Here is a 16,862-nt window from a genome sequence, read left to right on the forward strand (position 1 = left end):
CAGCAGCACACGCCTTCTAAGGCCATGCGAAAATGGGGCTGGAGGCTGACTCAGAGCTGCGACTATATTCAGTGTTGGGGCAGCACACGCCGAATCGCGTCACAGCAAGTTTAGGTCTGTGCTGAACAAAGCAGGGAACTCGGCACCTCCCCCTCCTCCACAGCTACCCGTTGCCTGACATCTGGGCCACAGCCCATCTCCAGAGCTGTTCCTCAGTCTGGAAAAGGACATGTCCCTTGGAAAATAGGTCTCCAGGAGAGGGGTTATGAATGCTGGTGCGCACCTGGGAAGGTTTCACATTTTCTAAAGGCGGGGATACATTTAGTGGGCTGGATTCTTTTCCCTTTTACTTCTTGTTCAGATTCTGATGGACACCAGTGGTCCACAGCATCACACAGTTACAAGCCTAAGCTATCCTCTTGGGTTTTTGAATTTTAATGTAGGAAATTATGTATTTGCTAAAAATAACATTTTAATCAAATGTCCTCTAGAACCAAGCTCAGTGGGGCTGTAACATTACAAAAGAAAAGAAAGGGAAGTCAAGATCCAGAATTCAGTCAGCGAAAACCTCCGGGTTTCTGGTTTTCAAAGCTGTAGGGAACCCCTGTTGCTATGTGTCTTACAACAAATCTCCTGGATTGCAGCAGAGACTGTTTAGGAGAACAAAAACTTCCTTCAAATCTGTCCTTTCCAAACTCAGCTTTCAGATGGAGGTAAAATTATCCACCAAGGGCCAGCTCTGATTAGCAAATTCATCGATAATTCCTATTTCGATTCCCAAACTGATGTGTTTGATTATTTTTTGTTTGTTCTTTCTGCATGTGTACAAATTCAATAAATAACTGCCGAGCCTAGAAAAGTGAGCAATTGTGCCTCAATTTACTCAGCTGGTTTTTTCATAGCTAATTTTTAAAAACACTCTTTTGAAATGCTAAGAGGCTCTGAAATATTTAAGTAAACAGATTATTAGGCTGAGAACCTAAGCCTCAAACGATAAAGAAACAACGTAGCAATTTACTGGAAAACAGAATAGAGAGCTACCTCGCAGGAGACAAAATATAAAAGATAAACTCTAATAAACTCTCTGCCTGACAATAGACCTACCAAGCAGATCCTATGAAAGAGCTGAGTTAGAACAACAAAGAACAAAAACGTAATTTCCTTCATTTGAGACAAGCTTTTCCATTTGGAACACCTTTCAGACATTAATCTCATTTCCATCCCATACTCACTGAGGCAGGCAGAGGTTAACATCCTCATTTCACAGGTGAGAAAATGGAGTCTCAGAGACGTTGGATAGCTAAGCAGTGATGGAACCAAGGCTAAAAGCACATCTTTTAACTTCAAACTCTTTGCTATTTCCAGGATACTACGCTGAAAGGAGAAGGTGTTCCATAGCACCAATCATCCTCTATTTCCTCTATAAACCTAGTAGTGCGTCTCCTGTGGCCTTTTTTCCTGCTGCCTCAGCCTGGATTACACTTACAGATTATTATTGCTGTTGCGGACCCTTATGAAAACCTTTCTGCTAAGAATGTCAAAGCATTTCTACCAAAGGGAAAAATCCAGCTCTGAGACGCTAAGCCACTTCATTCCAGCCCACCTAGTAATGCTACTGGAAGAGCCGAGTGTCTCCTCTTCCTCTGTCAGCCTTTAATCAATCCTGGACTAGGGGTCAGCAGTCTATGACAGAGATTCTTTGCTACTACTGTCTATGGCATGTGTCAATCGTACTCAAAAGCCCCAGTCAGAACTCCCTCCTCTTTAAACCAAATGAGACATTTGTGGAAAAGTTTAAGAAGCAAAATGCTGTATAAATGTAAAGTCATCACCTTTATATTTTGTGGGCTCAACAGAAATAATTTTTACCTAACTTCCCCACACCCTGCCTTCCATGTCTGCCAGCTGAGCACCTGTTTGGGTTATAGTAGGCACTCAGTAAAAATGTGTTGATGTTAATACTGATTTGAACCCCTTAAGGATATCCCTTCCAGGAATACACAGTGTCTCTTAACGCTGAAAAGGCCTTCCACCTTTAATTAACCCATAATTGTAGCATGCCAGGGAGAGATGAGGTTCAAACGATAAAGCTTCAATACAGGAGAAAAGGTCAGCTCTGCATATGCTAAAGAGCACTCCAGACATTCAGACCTGTTCGCTGTTTCTACCATGCACCTGCTATTTCTTGCTTATCCTCATGTGATTCCCTTCTCCTGGACTATCCTTCACTACTCTGTCTGGCAATTGGCCTCTAAAACAGAGCTCAGGTGTCACCTCTTCCAGGAAGAGGTCCCCGCCCTTAGACTAGCCTGCACCCTACTATAATCATCGGCTTCCTCCTTCATCTCTTCTAGGGGTGGTAAACTCTCTGAAGGCCTAAGTCTTATTGGATCCTGCACCCCCAGCGCCTAGCACAGGTTGTGGGTACACTAATGTTGCTCAGTTGATGTGTGTTAAGTGATCGCTTACGGCCAAGACTTGTTGCAAGAGAAGCTGGAACAATGAACAGAAAATTCCTTCTTAAGTCCTTCTCTCCAAAAGTTTTAGATCGGTGCCCTTGGCTCCTAGATGGACTCTCTGGGTTTTTGTTTGTTTGTTTGTTTTTCCATGTATTCTTCAAAGTTTACCAGACTACTCACAACTTCTGTGGATCAAGTATCTTCCACGGCCATTAGCAGATGGACACTGCCATCCAGGGGTAATGTAATCTTCCCCCACCCTTGTACTTTAAAAAAGTTATGATGCGGCTGGGCGCGGTAGCTCAAGCCTGTAATCCCAGCACTTTGGGAGGCCAAGGCGGGTGGATCACGAGGTCAACAGATCGAGACCATCCTGGTCAACATAGTGAAACCCCGTCTCTACTAAAAATACAAAAAATTAGCTGGGCACGGTGGCGCGTGCCTGTAATCCCAGCTACTCAGGAGGCTGAGGCAGGAGAATTGCCTGAACCCAGGAGGCGGAGGTTACGGTGAGCCGAGATCACGCCATTGCACTCCAGCCTGGGTAACAAAGAGCGAAACTCCATCTCAAAAAAAAATAATAATAAAATTAAAAAGTTATGATGCATGGACATATGTGCAAAAAAGTACATAAGACAGATCTATGCAGTTTAACAAATAAATAAAATAAGAGGACATCCACATGTCCACCAGCCATGCCAAAAAGGAACCTTCACCATAGAAGGTCCTATGTGAATGTCCCATTCCTGATTACTGCTTTACCATTTCCTCTCAGAGCTCACTACAACACTGACTTTTGTGATTGTCATTTCTTTGCTTTTTCTTTCTGGTTTTACCACTCATGATGTAACTCTAAAGTCTTGTTCCCCGTTTTGGAAATTTATATAAATGGAATCTTTCTGTATTATTTGAATCTCATTTCTTTCCTTAGATACTGTGTTTGAGATTTGCATGTACTGTGGAGCTGGGGCACTGTTATTGCTGTACAGCATTTCATTGTGTGAATATACTACAAGGTATGATAATTCATCTATTCTGTTTATCTAGGTTGTATCAGTGCTGAAGTTATTACAAACAGTGCTGACATGAACGTTCTTATAAATGTTGATCGGTACACATATACACAAAACTGCTGGGGTGCATACCCAGGATTGTATTTCTGTATTTAGAAGCAATATACTGAAGAATGCCAAACTGATTTCCAAGTAGCTGCACCAACTTGCCAACTTACACTCCACCAGCAGTGGAGGACCTTCCAATATTTCGCTACCTCTTCATTGTCAGAAGGTCCTAGCTTTTGCCCATGGAGTAAGAAATCCCATTATGACTGTATTTGATTTACTGATTGTTAATCTTATAGTTAGTGCCATTTGCATTTCCTTTTAAGTGCAGCATCTGTTTAAACTTTTTACTCATTTGTCCCATTGGGTAAAATGAAAAGGTTGGTTTGCCTTTTCCTTACTGGTTTGGAAGGAACTCATTAAATGTTTCAGATACTAGATTGTTATTTGTTATAAAAAGCTAAAACTATTTTCTCCCACTCTGTGGTTTATATTTTTTTCTGATGTCATATTTTTTCTAATTGATTTTTCTTCCACCCATAGTCTTTAATCCACTGAAATTGATTTTTGTAATATGGTATGAGGTAATGATCACACTTTTTTCCCATGTGGGTACCCAATTGCTCCAGGAATTTGTTGAAAACTCCTTACTTTTCCCACTAAACTTGATACAGCCAGTGAGTTCTACTTCAAGAGTGTCTTAGATATTCCAACTTTTTACATATTCATATAAATTTTAAAATCAGCCTGCCAAGTTAAAGAAAAAATACAAATTCATGAAGTTTTGTTTGGGTTTGTGTGGAACTTAGAATTCAAATGACATTTTTACAAAAGTCAACTATTCTGCTTATATATGTAGCATACAATCCACTTATTTTGTTTTAATGTTTCAATAATACTTTTAATTTTCTTGGGCAAGGTCTTAAACAGAAATATTTTGTTAGTTTTATTCCCAAGGATATCTTCTTTTATGCTACTATAAATGGTGCTCTTTTATTTCATTTTCAATTTCGTGCTTGATTATATGAATTAAATTTATTGTTTGAGTATTGAATGTGAATATGAGAACCATGTCAAACTCTCATATTCATTGTAATAATTTACCTATGAATTCCTCTGGATTTTCTCTACAGCTCCTATTTGTGAATAGTGACAGTTATTCTTCCCCACCTTTCAGTTCTCAGACCTTTTATTTCATTATTTTACTGAGCCAGCAAGGAACTCAAGAAGAAGATTGAATAGAAGGAGCAACAGTGGGAATTCTAGTCTTGTTTCAAATTTCAAAAGACTTCTCAAAGTTTTAACATTAAATGTGATGTTTGCAATCAGATCATAGTAGATACCTTTGGTCATATTAAGAATGTTTTATTCTATTCCTATTTTGGAAGAGTTTATGAATGAATATTGACTTTTACCAAGTAATCTCAGAGTCTGTGATAATCATATCATTTCTCTTTTTTGTTAATGTGGTGAGTTGCATGAATTGCTTTTCCAAAATGGCACTAATCTTGCATTCCTAAGAAAAACCCAAATTAGTCACGATATATATATCTTTTATATATTCCTGATTTTATTTTACTAATTGTACTTTACATTTTATATTATATCCATGCCTAAGATTGGGTTCTAATTTTTCTTTCTCACTATGCTTTGGTAAGTGTTAGAATCAAAATTAGATATAGTCTCATAAAACATAATGGATGATGTGCCCTATTATCCTATAGTCTGAAAAATGTCTATAAACTAGAAATATTTCTCCCTCAAACATTTATAGTACTGATAAAATCATCTGGGGCTAGAGAGTTCTAGATAAGATTTTTTTCTAATAATTAAAGAACAATTCAGGATTCTTATTTCTTCATGAATAACATTTTGATAAATTACATTTTTCCAAGGATGCACATATTTCATATTTATTTTCAAACATACTGGCATTCAATTTTTCATATATTCTATTCTTAATGTGTACTGTATCTGTAGTAATGCTCATTTCCATTCCTAGTATTATTTGTATATTTCTTCATCATCTTGGTCAATTTCACCACAAGTTTATCAATTTTAGTCATAAAGAAATAAGTTTTACTTTTGTTTAATCTCTTCTATTTTATATGGTATTTTTTCTATTTCATTGTTTCTTTTCATCTACATTCTTTGGATTTATATTGCTTTGTTCTTCGTAATTTTGAAGTTAAACTTCTCATCTTTTTTCCAATCCATGCCTTTCAGACTATACATTTCCCTCTATCTGATGTTCTAACTGCATTCCATGGTTTTATGGTAACTAGCTTTTAAAAAATAAAAAAGGAGGCTGGTCTGAAGGTAGTGGTTATCTCAACTGATTGTTCACAGTCAGTTACAGATCAAACTCCTTTTTCTACTCTTCCCCCCCTTCTCACTACTGCGCTTGACTAGTCTTTAAAAATAAATAATAAAAAACAAAAAAAGGCCTGATTTGTAGCATGCCAATTTCATATTTGTCTTGTAAATACCCTACCATGACCAATTGCAAGCTATAAGTGGTTTAACAACCAGTAGGAAAATTCTCTGAATATTTCATAGTCAGCTCTTGCAAGCTGAGATGAGCCAGCTCTAGCACACTCAAATTTTCAGGAGTATTTTCACAATTGTTTAATTCAAGATGTGTCTTAATACTACACTTTTTATTCGTCCACATGTGTTTGATTAAGAAGTGTGTTCAAATCTGACATTTTGTGAGGCTATTCTATTTGTTAATTTCTTGTTTAATTGACTTTTTATTAGAAAACATGCTTGACACAATTTACATCCGGTAAAATTTATTGAGATTGACTCAAAGTCCAGAAATGAAAGATTTTTATAAATATTATTTGTGTGCCTGAGAGAAATGTTTTCTGTAATCTTTCAGTGCAATGTTCTGTATCCATTCAATAGGTCAGATTTTTAATCTGGTTTAAATCCTCAGTCATTATAATTCTTCTTTTGCAAACTGTATCTATGATAGAAGTATATTAAAATCTCCTATTCTGTGCTCATTTCAGCAGCACATATACTAAAATTGGAACAACACAGAGAAGATTAGCATGGCCCCTGCACAAAGATGGCATGCAAGTTTGTGAAGCATTTCATATTTTTCCGAAAAAAAGAATAAAAATCTCCTATTCTGCTTTTTCCCCCTCATGTAATTCTTTATTGGCTTTTGAGGACAGCATACCTTGTGCAACTCTGTACATTTTTATCTTATGTATTACAAAGCCTTATTTTATGTTCTTACATATCAAGTTGTAAGATTTGTGTCAATTAAAACATTTTTCATTGTGAATTTATACTTCTCTAATGTTTAGAGAATATTTTGTTTCATATCCATGTATTCTTCTAAGATGTCTATTGATTAGTATTTCTAGCTGTAGTTTTTTAATCCTTTTATCTATCACCTTTTTGTATCCTTATATTTTAGACATATCTCTTGAAAATATTATATACAGGAATGTATGTGTGCATATTTATGAGTGCATATATACAAGAATATGAGTATATGCAATATAGTTCTCTTACATGTTAATTTTTATATTTCATGTTTATATATATATTTATTAATAGCTTGAAAATCTTTTTCCCATGGAACTTCTTCCATTTAAACTTTTTAAATTTCTAATATTTGGACATTAAAATTTTATTTTGTGCTTATATTTGCCTTGTTTCTTACAGGTTTATTACCTTCTTTTGGGTTTTTCTATTTTTATTATTTCTGTTTTTCTCCTGCTAGGGAGTTATACTGTTTCTATTATTTTGCTATTTACCCTCAACATTGAAATATACATAATTTCTAAAATTTTAAACTTACACAATATATTTATGCTCATTACAGGTAGTATAAAGATCTCAGAATATTTCACTTTTCCCCAACTTACATTCTTACTGAATTTTTTTTTAATCTGATAAGACAGAATTCTCAGGTTTCCAACAGTCAAGTACACTTATATTGGCATACATATTTATCATTTTGTCCTTTTCTTCTTGCCTAAGAGCATGTGTGTCAAAGACTGAAAACGCAGGTCTAAGATGGTAAGACAGGCTTTATGGTGGGCAATGATGGCTTGGCCTCATGGAGCCAGATTTGAGGAGATATCTAAGAGCTGATGGTCAAGGCATAGCCGGGGTCGAAAGTTAGGTAAGAGGAGAGTAGTTAGGGAAGTCTAGCCACACAGGGAGCTGCTTCTTAGGCAAGGAGCTGGAAACCAGGATATTTGGGCAAGACAGGACCCAGCAAGCTGTCCTGATCACAGATATGAGGCATCACAACCAGGAGACCTGTACATTGAGGCACCTCCCAGCACCATCAGGGAGCATCTTATGTTACTTTTGCTGAGAGGGGCACAAGCCCACAGGTGTGGTCAGTAAGTCTGTCACGGAGCTGGAGGCTCGAAGGAAAGAGAGTCAAATAAGAACCGTACTGCAATCACTGACGCTGTTCTCTTCAAAGTATGGATCTCCAGAGCATAGCTCAGTGACCAGCACTTAATAGGCACTCAATACATATTTGTTGATTTATTTACTGATTCATTAAACAATGGGAATATGCCAGGCTTTAGAATGATAAAAACATGCATTGGACATGTTTTCTAACCTCCAAGTACTTATATCTAAGGGCTGAAGTCAATGTAACTAAAATATACGTCATGATACAGGTACTAAAGAGAAGTTAAAACGGAGCCATTAGTGCTACCTGGGATTATCAGGATGGCTTCATGGAGGAGGTGGCAGGCTTGTTGGGAAGGTCAACTAGGGGGCATCTTCAGGACATGGACAGCCACAGGGAGCATTGCTATTATTCTGAACCTGTGCTTCCTGAAGCACTGAGGTCAGGGCAAGGCCTTGCTCCATGGTGGCCAGTGTTGCTGGTGAAAACCTGGCAATCAGGAGAGACTCCTCTTTCTACCACCTTGTTCTACCTCTCCACCACCACCCAACTTGGAGTGCTGTTGTTTCCGCTTCTTAAAAGTTTCCTGCCCAAGATGTTGAATGGACAGCCACCTGGTGATGTGAGTCTCCCTCTACCCTGCAGTCCAGATGTATGAATCTTATTGCATTCTAAGTCTCTGAGGATGAGATCGGGTCAGCTTCATTCCCATGTGTATTTTCTGCATAGTTCTGCCAGCCCCAATGAGATAATAGCAAAAGCCTTGTACTTAAAGAGTAATCAGTTAATGAGGCCAAGTACGGTGGCTCATGCCTGTAATCCCAACACTTTGGGAGGCCAAGGTGGGAGGACTGCTTGAGACCAGGAGTTCAAGACTAGCCTGGGCAACATGGTGAGATTGCCGTCTGTACAAAACAGTAAAAAGGTAGCTGGCGGTGCTGGCAAATGCCTGTGGTCTTAGCTATTCTGGAGGCAGAGGCGAGAGGATCGTTGAGCCCAGGGTTTCAAAGTCGCAGTAAGCTGCACTCAAGCCTGGGTGACAGAAGGAGACCCTGTCTCTTAAAAAAAGAAGAAAAAAGACTGGGCGCGGTGGCTCACGCCTGTAATCCCAGCACTTTGGGAGGCTGAGGTGGGTAGATCATAAGGTCAAGAGATCGAGACCATCCTGGTCAACATGGTGAAACCCCACCTCTACTAAAAATACAAAAATTAGCTGGGCATGGTGGTGCGTGCCTGTAGTCCCAGCTACTCAGGAGGCTGAGGAAGGAGAATTGCCTGAACCCAGGAGGTGGAGGTTGCAGTGAGCCGGGATTGCGCCATTGCACTCCAGCCTGGGCAACAAGAGCAAAACTCCGTCTCAAAAAATAAAATAAAATAAGAAGAAGAAAAAAGGAATCAGTTAAAAAGTATTGGATAAATGCTAGAATGAATGTCTAAATTTAAAAATGGGGGAAATAAATGGAACACAGGAGAAAGCACAAGTAGATTTGTCAGGCAGGTTACCAAAACAGAGCCAGGTGAGAAAAGACAAGACATTCAAGTATTTGGGTATCAGTTGGCTATATAAAGGCATATCAAAATTCTGAGAGCTTGGGGCACAAGATAGGGGCGAGGTAAAAAGACTAGGAAAGGGACCAAGGCATATTCTCGAGGATCCTCAAAGCCCTTGATGATAAGCATCACTGGGATTCAGCTCTAGGTTGAGGGATGGCCGTCGGCTACATCACTTTCTACTACCAGCCTAGACTCCCCCAGCAAGGGCAGTTTTTACTGCAGCAAAGCGAGCAAGAAGGGAGCACGCCATGTAGCTTCCACATTCTGTACACACGAACCCTCCCAGACTGCTGACACTCAACTTTCCCAGAATCCCCTGTAAGCACCAGAGAAGTTTCTGGAAAGGGAAGCAAAACCTAGAGCCTGCCTAAGATTCCTTTATGTCGACCTATCTGTATACAACATCATAGAACCACAGGCCGAGCACCTGCTCTAACCTCCAAGGCTACTCACACAAGGCAGCACAGGCAGGCAGAGTCAAGAGTGTGAGTGGGGTCTCCCATGCCATCAAGAGGGAGATAACCACTACCTGAGCCACTTCTCAGGCCCGCTCGCTCCTCCACAGAGCCCTCCCTGTCATAGCTCTTGTCACTTGTCATTCTGAATCCGTTTAGCACCTCTGTGATCCTGCCTTACAGTTACAGAGTTTATATGTTGCCATGCACAAAGATTAGAAGAGTCTTGACAGTAAAATCGCATGTTTGTATCATCAGAGGGTCTAGTACAATGTCATTCATCAAGCATCCAACAGTGAGTCAGTCAACGAACACCTACAGTTCAATGTGTTTTAAATGCCAGGCTACACTCAGAAGATGTTCCATGGGAAGTAGGTTGATATTGAGATTTGATTAAATGCCAGGCTACACTCAGAAGATGTTCCATGGGAGGTAGGTTGATATTGAGATTTGATTAAATGCCAGGCTACACTCAGAAGATGTTCCATGGGAGGTAGGTTGATATTGAGATTTGATTAAATGCCAGGCTACACTCAGAAGATGTTCCATGGGAGGTAGGTTGATATTGAGATTTGATTTGTGTGGTGACTTCCTGGGGCTGCCACACAGTGGGCGGCTCAGAACAATAGAAACAGATTGTCTCACAGTTCTGGGGCTGGAAGTCATAAGTCAAGGAACCAACCCTGTGACAGGCTGAAGGCTGTGAGACAGAATCTGTTCCAGGCATCTCTCCCAGCTTCTGGTAGCCTCACACATTCCTTGGCTTATAGACAGGGTTCTCCCTGTGTCTTCATGTCATCTTTCTTCTACACATGGCTGTCTCCATCTCTAAATTTCCCTTTTTTGTGAGTACGCCAGTCATATTGTCTTAGGGCCCATCCTAATGACTTCATCTAAATGTGAGCATTTGCAAAGACTCAATTTCCAAATAAGGTCACAGTCACAGGTACTGGGCAAGTCACAGGACTTGGCATCTTTTCGTGCATATCATTCAATCCATAATAACTGCATTTGGACATTTGCAGATTCAGAGAAAGGGCATGTTAGGCTGTAGATGGAAAATAAGCTAAGGCATGGTGATAGGAAGGGTGGGATTTGTGTGCGCGAAAGAGTACATGGTCTCATTTGGTTCTGGGATTGGAATAATATCATGAATATAATAAGTACATCTGAATGAATATATATAAACAAATTTCATGTACATGGACATACTAAAGTTCTCAGTGTAGACTCTCACTCACTATTTATGTCTCTGGTTCTAGATTTTCCTTGTGTGTGTGTGTGTTTCAAGAGGTTACAGTTGGCTTAAAATGCTGCCTTGCTGCATTCAACCTCCCTTTTAGTTTCGCAGAGGTGAGGCGCCACCTGATATAACAGGGTGCCTCTTGTGACAGGTTGGTAGAAACTTTGATCAGGAAATCAGGACAGATGGGCTCTCAGAAAAGGAAACTGACACCTCAATCATCAACTCCCCCCAGAACATTATGTAAACCAAGCTCATTTTTCATTCTTCAAGCATCATGCTCTGTCCTGGATTGACAGCTCCCAGGAGACTGGCGTGTGCAGCCTGCTCAAGGCTAAGAGTTAGAGTTTGTCAATCTCATCTTCATTCAAGCACCACCTCATCCTTCAGCACGCCCTCGCTGTGACCCAAGTACCACTTCTGAGAAGTGCCACAGGGCCGCATGTAAACAGATGCTCCACAGTTTGTTTCTGGTGTTGACAATGGTGATGGTAGGGGTGATTCTGGCAGAGCTATGACAGTGGTGGTTACAGTCCTAGTGACAGTAATGGTGGGAAATGTAATGTGTGAAGCTATTACTTCAGTGAGTGTCACATGCCTGAAGCTTGGTGAGAGGCTGTAGAACTTTATCCCCCCTGCAAGACTAGCTCTAGACTTTTCCCACAGTGGATGCTAAGTCAATACTTGTTAATTAGGCAAATAATTATTCAGTGTGATCATTTCTTATTGAGTTCACAATTCTATGCTCAGGAATCGAATCCTCACTCTGCAATTTGTTAACTCTTTGATCCTTCAGAATTTATAGCAACAAGTGTTGATATTCTATCTAGACATACTGAGCCTTCAGTTAATGGGCTCTTAGTATTATTATCCTCACTTGAGATTCACTAAGAAACAACCTAGAGCTCTAACAGGCTAGTCAGAGAGGCTGGGAACCTCTTTGCCCAGTTTAAACACCAGTATAGCAAAGAGTGAACTGAAGGGATGCTACCATATCTCTATAATTGATACCCATGATACTCATCTGCCTCGGCCCCTACACAATGCTAGCTATGGGTTTTCAGTGAAGTTCATAAATGACCAATATGCCAATAAATGACTCAGCAATAAATGGCTGAAATTATTGTTATGGATTCACTAAATGAAACCTCATTAGCTGTGACTAATATCTCTATGCCCTGTGTCTTAGGAAAGGAGGGGCTGAGGGGCTGAGGAGCTGACGTGGGCATCACCTTTGTTTCCCCATTGCAGCACTTCTCAGAGAAGTAAAATGAACAGGCACAGGAAAGGGCCAGTGCCTCATCAACAAACAAGTTCTGCATTAGCTTGGACTGGATTGCCTTTTGGATCATGTATTAGGTCATCTTCACATGGATGATAAAGATATACCCAAGACTGGGTCATTTATAAAGAAAAATAGGTTTAATGGACTCACAGTTCTGTGTAGCTGGGGAGGCCTCACAGTCATGGTGGAAGGCAAAAGGCACATCTTACATGGTGGCAGACAAGGGAGAATGAGCCAAGCAAAAGGGGAAACCCCTTATAAAATCATCAGATCTCGAGACTTATTCACTACCATGAGAACAGTGTGGGGGAAAATACTCCCACGGTTTAATTATCTCCCACTGGGTCCCTCCCACAACATGTGGAAATTATGGGAGCAACAAGTCAAGATGAGATTTGGGTGGGCACACAAACCATATCCAATTGTTTTTTTTTTAATCAACTTCCTTTTCTACTGATGGCCTACACTTTATATCCTCTCCCTATTCCCTCAGTGAGGTATTAAATTAACTCCTCTAGTTTCTGCTCAAATAAGAAGGGGAGCCATATTCTGGAAAAGGCCAATGTCCATTTATAGTGACTTATATATGAAGATATTGTGTATCTTTCAAGAAAGTGGTAAGCAGCTAGCTTACTCTCCCTGCCTCTCTCTCTCTCCCTCACAAACACACACTGAGGCCTTCACAAACACACACTCCCGCACACACACACACACACACACACACACACACACACACACATTTATTAAGCAGTTCTTGAGGGTGAACTGAAGAGGAGGCAGGTGCATAGGCAGAGAGCGCACGTCCCATGCAGGGTGATCGGCCCTGATGGAGGTACAGACAATTTGCTGTGAAAACCTGAATGAGTCCAGCTGGGAGCCTCAGAGAAGTCAGCTGCAGCCCATTTCAATCAGGGCTTTGTTTCTCCCAGCTTTGTTAGTAGCTGATTGTCTCAATTTTGGTTAGATCTGAATCAGCTGTTAGCATTGTGGAACGATCCAGAACAGCCATGCTTCCATGTTTCCTAACAATAGCTCATATTTATTTAGTGCAGCTTTTCCACAACCTCCACCATATATTATTTTATCCTCCCATGATCCCTATGAGCTAGCTCTGGCAGAAACCAAGGGTGGTCAATGCCGAGCTCAATGCTGCCACCCAGCAGGAGGAACTCAATGTGTGGGGTTGGCTGAATAGGACTGGCTGGCCACGTGGATGAAGGAAAATACCAATGTAGGTCTGTGGCTTTCCTGAAATGTCATGGGTCCTTAATACCAGACCAGAAACAGAATCCAGCCTTTCAGTGTTTCTGTCGGCTTTTCTCACTGCATCTTTATGTGCCACATAGTCAGGAATCAGCCATTCACAAGGTGAGACTGGTCTTCTTCCCCAGAATTCCCAACCTTACTGGAGTTGACTGACTTTTCAAAGGACCTCATGGTTATTTTCAGCTCCACACTAACTTGCAGATTTCAGTAGAAGAGTGAAGAAAATATATTGATTGTCAGTATCATCACCGCCTTGACCAACATTGATTTGGAAAGGCTGTGAGCTACATGAGACATCTGCATTGATTAAAGTCACCTTCTGTACTTCCATTCCTTTGCCAGACAGACTTATTATTTGTGGTCCCAAGATCAAAAGCAAAAATTACTTATGTATTTGTATATTACTTAAATGTATACTTTTTTATACAAAAGAGGATAAAATCACAACCTTCAAAACGTGAAGAAAATCACTTAAAAACTCTTACGGCCTCAACACCGGGTTCATTTCTCATATCACCTTCCCAGATTGTAATTATCACTATGCACTGTGACCAATGATAGTTTCAGACCATTTTTTTAGATCTTACTTTATCAGTTACCAATCTATCAAAAATATTTTCCATATTGTTCCATAGACATTATGGTTATAATCAGCATTTTAATAACTGCATAATATTACCTCACAGTGTTGCACCATCATTTACTGACTCTTGAGACCCTCATGGTTGGTCATTAAGTTTTTTCCAGTTATTTGTTATCGTAGATAACACGGCAGTGAAGATATTTTAATCACAGACTACAGTGGGTTTCTTTTGATGCCTATGACTCATGCTGATGCCAGGGGGTTTCATTTGTAGAATTAGGCAGTGTTCATTATCTAGTTATGTGCTGAATGTTATGAATATTATGTATGAATACTAGAATATGACACAATCCTTTCCTTCAAGAAATGTCAAGCTTCATTGGGAATGACATAAAGGCACATGAGGCCAGAGGAAGCTGTATGAGAAAGCACACTGCGACATCCTCATACTGGACAGACACCGGGGGCTCTGAGTTCTTTGAAAAATGTGTGCGTCAAAGGGGATGGTTGGAAGGTAGACAGAGGACAAAGCACAGTGTCTACTTTGTCATTGCTCAAGAACCCCTGCTGGGGCTGGTCCCTGCCCTACCTCTCAGAGCGAGACTACCCACACTTCACCTACGTGCTGATGGATTGCCAAAGAAATTAGTAATGGGGAAAAGGGGAGCCCCAAATCATCAGGAGAAGGAACAGGATGAGGGGGTCAGGAGACAGAGACAACAGAATTAGGCTCAGTGACGGCATCGCGTTCCTGAGCCTGGGGGCAGGGCTTTTCCAGGTGACTCTGGTGCTGAAGCCTGCACTACACAGGACAGAAAACTCTCAGGGTCAGGGCGAGGATGCCTCAGGGGGACCAGAGGTCTGTGTTTGCCTCCTCTTCTGGGAAGCAGAAACCCTGTCAGGAAGCACATTAATCCCACAGAACACTGTGATGGTATTTCATCCACTTGACAAACATGAGACAGCTTCAGGGCTTCTGTGTTCTGGGAACTGTGCTAAACTCTGGGGCCATGTATCGGAATAATATGTGGTTAATTTCAGGGATCTGATAATCTACTGAAGGAGACAGACTTACCAGCAACTACCTACCTTATCTATAAGATAGAGCCAAAGAAAATGAGCTCCACAACTAGAGAAAGGAGTGGTGCATTTTGAGCGGAGTTTCCAAGGAAGAATGGAGTCGATGTGCCATTTGAATAGGGCTTGGAAGGAGAGGATTCCTATAGCCTGAGAATGGGACAGGCAGTAGGGAGGGCATCCAGCTTAGGCAATCCCAGGGGAATGAACAGGCAGTGAGCCTGAGTAACCATGAGCAGGCAGTTCAGGGGGAACAGAGCCTGTGCCTGGAGATGTGCTGCACACTGAGACTAGAAAAGTGGGTGGGGTGAGATCCACTGATGCCAAGAAATGTGATCTGAGTTCTCCATCCATGAAGAGCTCCCAAAGGAACCTATGAAGTTCCTTCATTCTTTGGAAGCCCTGTCCTGGACTTAGCTTGGACTCACCACCAGCTCCTTATTACTCACCAATTTGCCCCCAGACTACAATTCTCACCAGGGCCCTGGCATGTCCTGGAACAGCTGCAGCCTCTGGCTCTGGCACCCAGTGAGCTGCCCTTTACCCTTGCACACAAGGCTGAAGCTCTCATCTGAGTTTTGCTGTGCACCAACCTCCTGGCTCCTAGCCTTGCCTTTGCCAGCCCAATATTGGAGCTGAGAGCTCCAGATGACTGAACCCACCGTGCTTCTAGGATAGGGTAGAATAAACCCTACATGCACTAGGTCACCAAAGAACCAAGCTGCCACAGTGGCTCTGAAACAGCATAGCTCCAGAAGCGCAAAGTCAGGAGGCTGCTGAAGGAGCCCAGCTGGCCCTTTGCATTGACTTCTCCAATCCATGAGGCACTGGGCATCACGCCCAGGACAAAAAGAGCATGGTAGCTGGGTGCAGTGCTTCACGCTTGTAATTGCAGCACTTTGGGAGGATAAGGCAGGTGGATCACCAGGTTAGGAGTTCAAGACTAGGCTGGCCCAAGACGGTGAAACACCGTCCCTACTAAAAAAAAAAAAAAAAAAAAAAAAAAAGGACAACTAAACTCACCCTTAAAAAAGAAAAAGTACAAAAATCAGCCAGGTGTGGTTGCAGACACCTATAATCCCAGCTACTCAGGAGGCTGCGGCAGATAATCACTTGAACCCAGAAGGCAGAGGTTGCAGTGAGATGAGATTTCACCACTGCACTCCAGCCTGGGCGACAAAGTGAGACTCTGTATTTAAAAAAAAAAAAAAAAAAAAAAAAAAAAAAAAAGGTAGTGAAAAGGCCAGAGGCTTTTTGACAATGAGAAGCAAAGAACAGAAAAAAACATTGTTTTCTAGTTCTAATCTCTAAGCCTCAGGGGGCATCATTTACATGGTATCTCTGGGAGATTTGTCCACTCTGCTAAATTTAATTGAGCAATTAGTATTTGCACAGCATTGTAGTTAATGTTATTTTAGATGCAGAGGTGAAGCTGATAGAGACCTTTCTCTCAGGAACAGAGTTTTCAATGCAAAATGAGACA

At 41.0% G+C, this 16,862-nt stretch overlaps 1 non-coding gene across 1 annotated transcript; it reads left to right on the forward strand.

The window, feature by feature from the left end:
* Window positions 1–6,524: 6,524 nt before the first annotated feature.
* On the forward strand, window positions 6,525–6,631 carry LOC118144573 (U6 spliceosomal RNA). Its single transcript, XR_004729341.1, has one exon. It is a non-coding gene; the product is annotated as a U6 spliceosomal RNA (small nuclear RNA).
* The last annotated feature ends 10,231 nt before the right edge of the window (window positions 6,632–16,862 follow it).

The sequence above is a fragment of the Callithrix jacchus genome, chromosome 9, assembly GCF_049354715.1.
Source record: "Callithrix jacchus isolate 240 chromosome 9, calJac240_pri, whole genome shotgun sequence".
Taxonomy (NCBI): domain Eukaryota; kingdom Metazoa; phylum Chordata; class Mammalia; order Primates; family Cebidae; genus Callithrix; species Callithrix jacchus.